The 6,342-nt window shown below is 57.1% G+C and overlaps 1 protein-coding gene and 1 pseudogene across 4 annotated transcripts in view; both read left to right on the top strand.

Moving 5' to 3' along the window:
- GNG7 (G protein subunit gamma 7) overlaps positions 1 to 6,342 on the top strand; it is a 106,474-nt gene that overhangs the window by 3,009 nt on the left and 97,123 nt on the right. For 2 of the 4 annotated variants that reach the window (XM_039839166.1, XM_039839164.1), the window contains one exon: positions 2,647 to 2,731. The gene's annotated coding sequence lies outside the window, so the exon portion shown is untranslated. Of the gene's footprint in view, positions 1 to 517; positions 572 to 2,646; positions 2,732 to 6,342 lie in introns of those variants that run through there. The other 2 variants (XM_039839165.1, XM_039839163.1) reach the window with 2 other exon arrangements.
- Positions 6,126 to 6,244, top strand: LOC120583764 (uncharacterized; annotated as a pseudogene).

Raw genomic sequence — 6,342 nt, 5'->3', positions numbered from 1 at the left:
CCTTTGTAAAGTGGGCATTACATCACTTCTCCTCTAAGTCCTCAGCGAGAGGGAGCGGTTAGGATCGTCCTGCATTGCGAGTCACGCGACCGACTAGCGGGGGACGGTTTTCCTGCCGCAAGGGAGCCCCCGCAGCGAGGACTCGGGATTCGAACTCGAAGAAAGCCTCGCGCCTCCTTGACGTCACCAAGTCGCCTCCGAAAGTCCGCTGGTCGCCCCGCGGCGGAGTCCCCCGCACCTTTCTCTTCTCATATTAGCATAGCCCCGCCTCCCGCGCCTTCCCCGCGCGCGGGTGGCCAGCGGCGGTGCCACTCAGCGTTCCGCCCTCAGGCCCCGCCCGCGCCCAATCCCCTCCCCCTCCCGGGCGCAGCCTACCCCGCTGCCTGCCCTGCGCCCCGCCCCCGGCCCCGCCCCAGCCTCCGGGGCTCGCTATTGGCTGCGCCGGCCGCCAGTGCCCGCCCCCCGCGCGCGGGCTCCGCCCCGCCCCGCACAGGGGAGCGCGCGTCCGCGCGCCAGGCGGCGGGTTCGGCTGCGCGGCGGGGCTGAGGCGGCCGCAGCGGCCGGGGCGCAGGTAAGGGCTCGCGCGGCCGCGGTTCGCGCCGGGGTCCGCCGCCCCCAGCCTGGGATGGGTGCGTCATGGCGGAAGGCAGGCTGGGCGGCCTGGGGTGGCGCTTGAGGGTTCTGCTCATTACTGCGGACTCCAGTCGCGGTAGCTGAGGGGAGGCTGGGACGAAAACGGCCTGAGTTGGCTGGGGGGTGCTGGGGGTGGAGTTAGGGGTTTGGGATTTGCGGGGAGGTGGGGCGGGGTCGGAAGGAGGGCGGGGGCGTTCGGGGAGGGCGTCAAGGACTGAGGACTGAGTCGGGGACCACTGGCGGGGGAGGGTGACCGAGACGCGGGCTGAGGGCTGAGCCGAGGGTGGAAGGCAGAGTTAGAGGGGAAGCTTGAGGAAGGAGGTGGGGTCCGGGAAAGGAGGTGGGGGCCTGAACATGGTATGGGGCACAAGATGGGAAGCGATGGGAAGGTTTTAGGGGAGGTTGACTGGTTAGGAGGAAAGGGGGGATCTTGGTTAGAAGTCAGTTATAGGATTGTGGAAGGGACTCGCCCCCACTTTTGAGGAGCTCACCATTGGGCGTAGAAAGGGGCATGGGGCGGAAACCCCTTGACATCGGTGAGCTGGAGGAGCTGGGGGTCCCACACACTTTGCGGGGTCCGTGTCTGGGATGTAGGGTGCAGGGGAGAACGTCTTGGGGGGCAGAGAAAGCTCGTGCTGGGACGGAATTTTTCAGGAATTTTTGGGCTCAGGAGCGAGGAACCAAAGTGGGAGTTTTGGGGACTGATATTGAGGGTGTGGGAGGCGCTTCGCTTTTCCTGGGGAGCGGGGGCTGCCAGGGGCTGCCAGGTTGGCGGGAGAAGAGGGGGTGAGTGAGAGCCCGCGCGAGGCTCCACTGTTGCGGGGTGTCAGCGAGGCCAGGTGTCAGAGGCCAGGCTCGCGGACCTGTTCAGCGGGGCGCTGAGTGTCCCACCGTCGGCAGGTGTCGGACTCGTGCGTGGCTCGATGGGCTCTGGGGCTTTAGTTTACCCCTCTGTAAGGCGGGGGGTAACAAAACAGTGTCAGGCACCTCAGAGCGTCTCTGCGAAAGTCAAGTGCACCTAGCATGCTCCTGGCACACGGCAGGCTGCGTGCTGCCTTGATAATAACGTTCTAAATTAAGGTGTTTTGGGAGGGGGGAAGGTGGGTGGGTAGAAAGAGTGGGTTGTCACGGAGGGGAGGGAGGGAGGGAGCCAGTCAGAGCTTGACTCTAGTCCTTCAACCTTGGGGTGCATGGAAGACTCACTCCTGGACCTTTAAAACAGAATCTGCAAAAAGAAAAAAGAAAAAAGGTCCATATTATTAAAAGTGAGGAAAAACAAACATATAAAGAAGAATCTGCCTGCATCTGACGCCGGGAGATTCTGAGGTGTGTTAAGGAACAAGCACGTGTACTTAGGAGAAGGCGGCCGGGACATTCTGACTTAGGCGTCCCCCACAGCAGCCGTTCGGGGATGTACCCCGAAGGGAGGCACTGGGCCGCGATGATCTCTTTACACACAGGAGCTTTACCACCTGGCCTGGGACCTGGGTCCCTCCGTGGGCTCAGCCGACTCTGGGTCAGGACGGGCGCTGCAGGGGGTCGAACAGCAGTCCCCACCCACTCAATGCCGGGAGCACCCCCAGTCGCAACAACCACAGATGTCCCCAGACACTGTCCAGTGTACCCTGGGGGCAGAGTCACCCCAGTCGAGACCCCCTGTTAAAAAAAAAACCAAAACCTAAATTTTCTCCTGTAAAGAGCACATCTATCTCAGCTTTGATGCTTGGGAAGTTCAGCCCAGATTTGGGGTTTGTTTTCAAATCGTCTTATGCTCTAATTTTGAGGGGGAGGGCAATAAAATAAAAATCACACTGCTCTCAGAGAATTTGGAAACACCGACCTATTCCTAGGTGGGTCTTTGGTGTGGCTTTTGAACACTTCCACTGATTTTTGAATATGGGATCGATGGATCAGTCGCAGGCGTCGTAAGACGCCAAAGTGCGCGGGTCACTCCGTTGGTTTTGAGCTGGAGCAGGAAGCCTGAGTTTTTAGGTACTTCTCGGTCTTCTGCAGGGAGGATCCTGTGACTGACGCCGTTGTTTTCTGTTCTTATTTCTCAAATCCCGGGCCCTCCCCTCGAAGAGAGCGACAGCTGAAGGTGAGTGGCGCTTACACGCAGGCGGTCCGGCTCTGTGCACGGAGTGGAGGCGTTTATGTTTCAGTCCCCCATGTGGTGGTGTAAAACGCCTTTTTCATTCAAGGTGTTACCACAGGTTTGCACCTGAAACAAACAGTCGTCCTGAAAACGTACTAGGTCATTCGTATTCTTGCATTTCCGTTGTACTTTCTTACAAAAAGGTTGTAGGGCCCGGCCCCCGAGCTGTCTAGAGAGGCTGGTGACCAGGACAGTCGTGCGCTTGCCGGGTGCTGGCACACGCTTACTCTCCCCGCTCCTTTGTGTTTTGAGTGGGGACAGCAGTGGACTCTTGTTCCCCAGTGGCCCCCCGCCTGGGTCCTTTAAGGCCCAGCTCCTGCAGCCCCCCTCTGGTTTCCTGTTCCTCTTTTGGGTTCTGGACCCCGAATCGCACCTTCCCCGCTTCTCTCTTTGGGGTCTAGAGAAAAGCGTTTGTGTCATTTGTCACCTGGGAGACCTTAGAGACCAGATGGGGGAGCTGAGAAGGTGGGGTGGCCAGTCCTGGGGGCTCACTTCCATCCCCCTACAGAGCACTGATTAGCTTAATTCTCTCAATGTGTTTTGTCCTGCCGGTGGGTGGGCAGGGGCTTTGGGCAGCTGAGACGCTTCCAGAAGTGGCTACTAGGTCTCCTTGAGGACCTAGCAAAGGGGAAACTCATATTGTTTTTAATTTTTTAAATTGAGGTATAATTTCCATGTCCTAAAACTTAGCCATTTTAAGCACACAGCCTTGATTTTTTCGGTAAGTTTGTCGAGTTGCGCAACCATCCCCATAAACCCATTTAGAACATTTCATTACCCCAATGAGATCCCCTGTCCCCATCAGCGCTCACTCCTCAACCCTCTTCTCCAGCCTCTGACAACCCCAAATCTACTTCCTGTCGATGTGCCTGTTCTGGACATGTCAGGTAAATGGCATCACACACCATGTGGCCTCGAGTGTCTGGCTTCTCTCACCGAGCAGCCTGTGTTCAAGGTCGGTCCACGTCATGGCGAGTGTCAGCGCCTCCCCCCTTTTCATGACCGGGTGGCATGCCCTGTGTGGACGGACACAGCGCGTGTGTCTGTCCATTCACTGGCGGACATCTGGCCATTCCCATCTTGGCAATGAAGGGTCGTGCTGCTCCTCAAGTGACTTTCCCCTGGGGCCCGTGAGACCGAAGCCTGGGACCTCGTCCGGGGCCAGCCCAGGGGTTTTACCTCTGTCCCTTCCATCTGCGTTTCTTTCCCCGTGAGCTAAGTGCTTCGCTGTCCCTCATGCAGAGCATTCCCGCTGTTGGGCCAGCAGCAGTCTGTCCTGCCCCGCCGGGTCCACCCCGCGAGGCCAGGATCCTCTCTCTGAAGCAGAAATCAGTTCGTCATTTGCCTGCCACCTTCACCAACTCATCACCCACTCAAAAAATCCCGCTCCCCTGCTCCGCCTCTGTGGCGCCGTGGGAGCTGGCCTCGCCTTACCTTTCCAGAGCGACCTTCACTGTGACTCCGGGGACTGCCCCTTCCCCTGCCCGCCGCTGCCCGCCCCAGCACGTGCCCGGGGCTCCTTTGTGTGAACCCTTCCTTCCTTCCTCTCGCCAACAAAGGCTGGTTGTGTTCCTATTTTAAGCATCAGAACGTGTGCCAGGCGCCGGCAGCGCCATGTGAATGAGATGCTTGTGTGCACGCACGGGGAGGTGTACAGACGGGGCACCCGGGGCCATTCTGTCCCTGGCCCGGCTCTCGGAGTCAGGGTCCCTGGGGGTGGTGGAGATGGGGGCCCAGATGTGTGTGTTCCGTGAGCGCCGTAGGTGCGGTGACAGTTTTTCAGGGGCCAGAGAGGTGGGGATAACCCCTGTGCATGGGACGGACGGTCGGGAAGAGACCAGAGAGAAGCTTTGCAGTGACAAGTTAGCCAGGGGCTGGGGCTGGGTTTTCCATGCCATCTCTTGCTGAGTCTCCCCCTGCGGACACTGGGGCCGCCCGGGACACTGGGAGCTCCGCCCCCACCCACTTGATGCCAGGAGCACCCCCCAGTGTCATAGCCACAGACGTCCCCAGACATTGCCCAGTGTCCCCTGGGGACAGAGCCACCCCAGCTGGGAACCATTGGGCTGATCTATTTCTAATAATAAGATTTTATGATTTTATGATTGCATTAAAGTGAAAAGATGTTTGTTTTTAAAAAATAGACTATTTTTGAGCAGATGTAGGTTCACAGCAAAACTGAACAGAAGGCACAGAGATTCCCCATGTATCCCCTGCCTCCCCCTCCCAGTGTCCCCCGCCGAAGCGGGCATTAGTTACGGCCGGTGCACCTACACGGACACGCTGTCGCCCAGCGCCCGCAGTTTACGTCAGGGTTCGCCGCTTGTGTCGTACAGTCTGTGGGTTTGGGCAGACGTACGATGACCCGTGGCCACTGTTTACGTCATCAGAGTAGCTTCGCCTCCCTGAACATCCTCTGCTCTCTGCCTGTTTATCCCTCCCCATTATTTCGTTTTTATGGGCAAAGTGATGGGAACAGCATAGTCACCTCGAGCGCCTGTTGGGAACTGTCACTCTGTGCCCCACGGAGGTTTATGTGAACCATTTGTCCCCCGTCTCCTCTCCAGAAAGCCGTCTGTCCAGCAGAAACGGGGCTCCAAAAAGCCAAACTGGTGAAACTAATTTCAGTGACGCGTTTGACAGCCCCGCATATCCAAAATTTTAGCGTTGCAACGTGTCACCAGCATAAAGGTGTCAGGAACCAACTGCACGTCCTTTCGTACAAAGCCTTCAAAATCTTGTGTGTGTTTTACACTCAACAGATTTTCACGTCTCAGGATGAGCCACGTTCCATGTGCTCAGTGCCACAGGTGGCGGTGGCTGCCACGCCGGACATCGCAGGCCTAGGAAGTGAATTCAGGGGGACATTTTAGGAGGAAATAAGGCCTCTAGCAGCGTAGGGTTAGTGTTTGTGCACGCTGGGGGTTGTTTTTAGGGTTACTGAAGAGCCTGCTGGTTGAAAACGTGGGTTGAGAATCTGAGCATCTGAGAAAGCCAGTTCCTCAAGGGTCCCCGAGGTTGTCTAGTGCAAGGACAGCGTGGCCCAGGCGGCAGCTCCAGCCTGTCATCCATTTTTATACAGACAGCCCCTGGGGGAGGTGGTTCTTACCCTCTTAAATGGTTGAAAAAAACCCCAAAGAGGCATGATATGAATTGTGACACATTAAAATTGTGCAGAGTTTGTATTTCAGCGTCCATAAATAACGTGTTATTGGCACAACGCTGCCACACGTATTCATTCACGTGTCGCCTGTGGAGGCTTTCATGGTACCACACACAAGACCGGCTCAGAAAGCCGAAAATCTTGGTTCCCTGTCTCCTTACAGAAAAAGTTTTTTACTACGGCCATGCCACCCTGAACACGCCCAATCCCATCTGATCTCGGAAGCTAAGCAGGGTCGGGCCTGGTTAGAACTTGGATGGGAGGCCGCCTAGGAAGACCAGGTGCTGTAGGCGCCAAAATAAACAAATAAATAAATAAAAATAAAGGATTGTGAGCTGACAAGGTCTTTGCAATCTGTGAGGTCAACCAAGGGTTGCCTCACCTAAAAATT

Source organism: Pteropus medius, unplaced genomic scaffold (assembly GCF_902729225.1).
Source record: "Pteropus medius unplaced genomic scaffold, Ma_sr-lr_union100, whole genome shotgun sequence".
NCBI lineage: Eukaryota > Metazoa > Chordata > Mammalia > Chiroptera > Pteropodidae > Pteropus > Pteropus medius.
The sequence above is the reverse complement of the archived record's forward strand: the minus strand, read 5'-3'. Positions and strand labels throughout refer to the sequence as shown.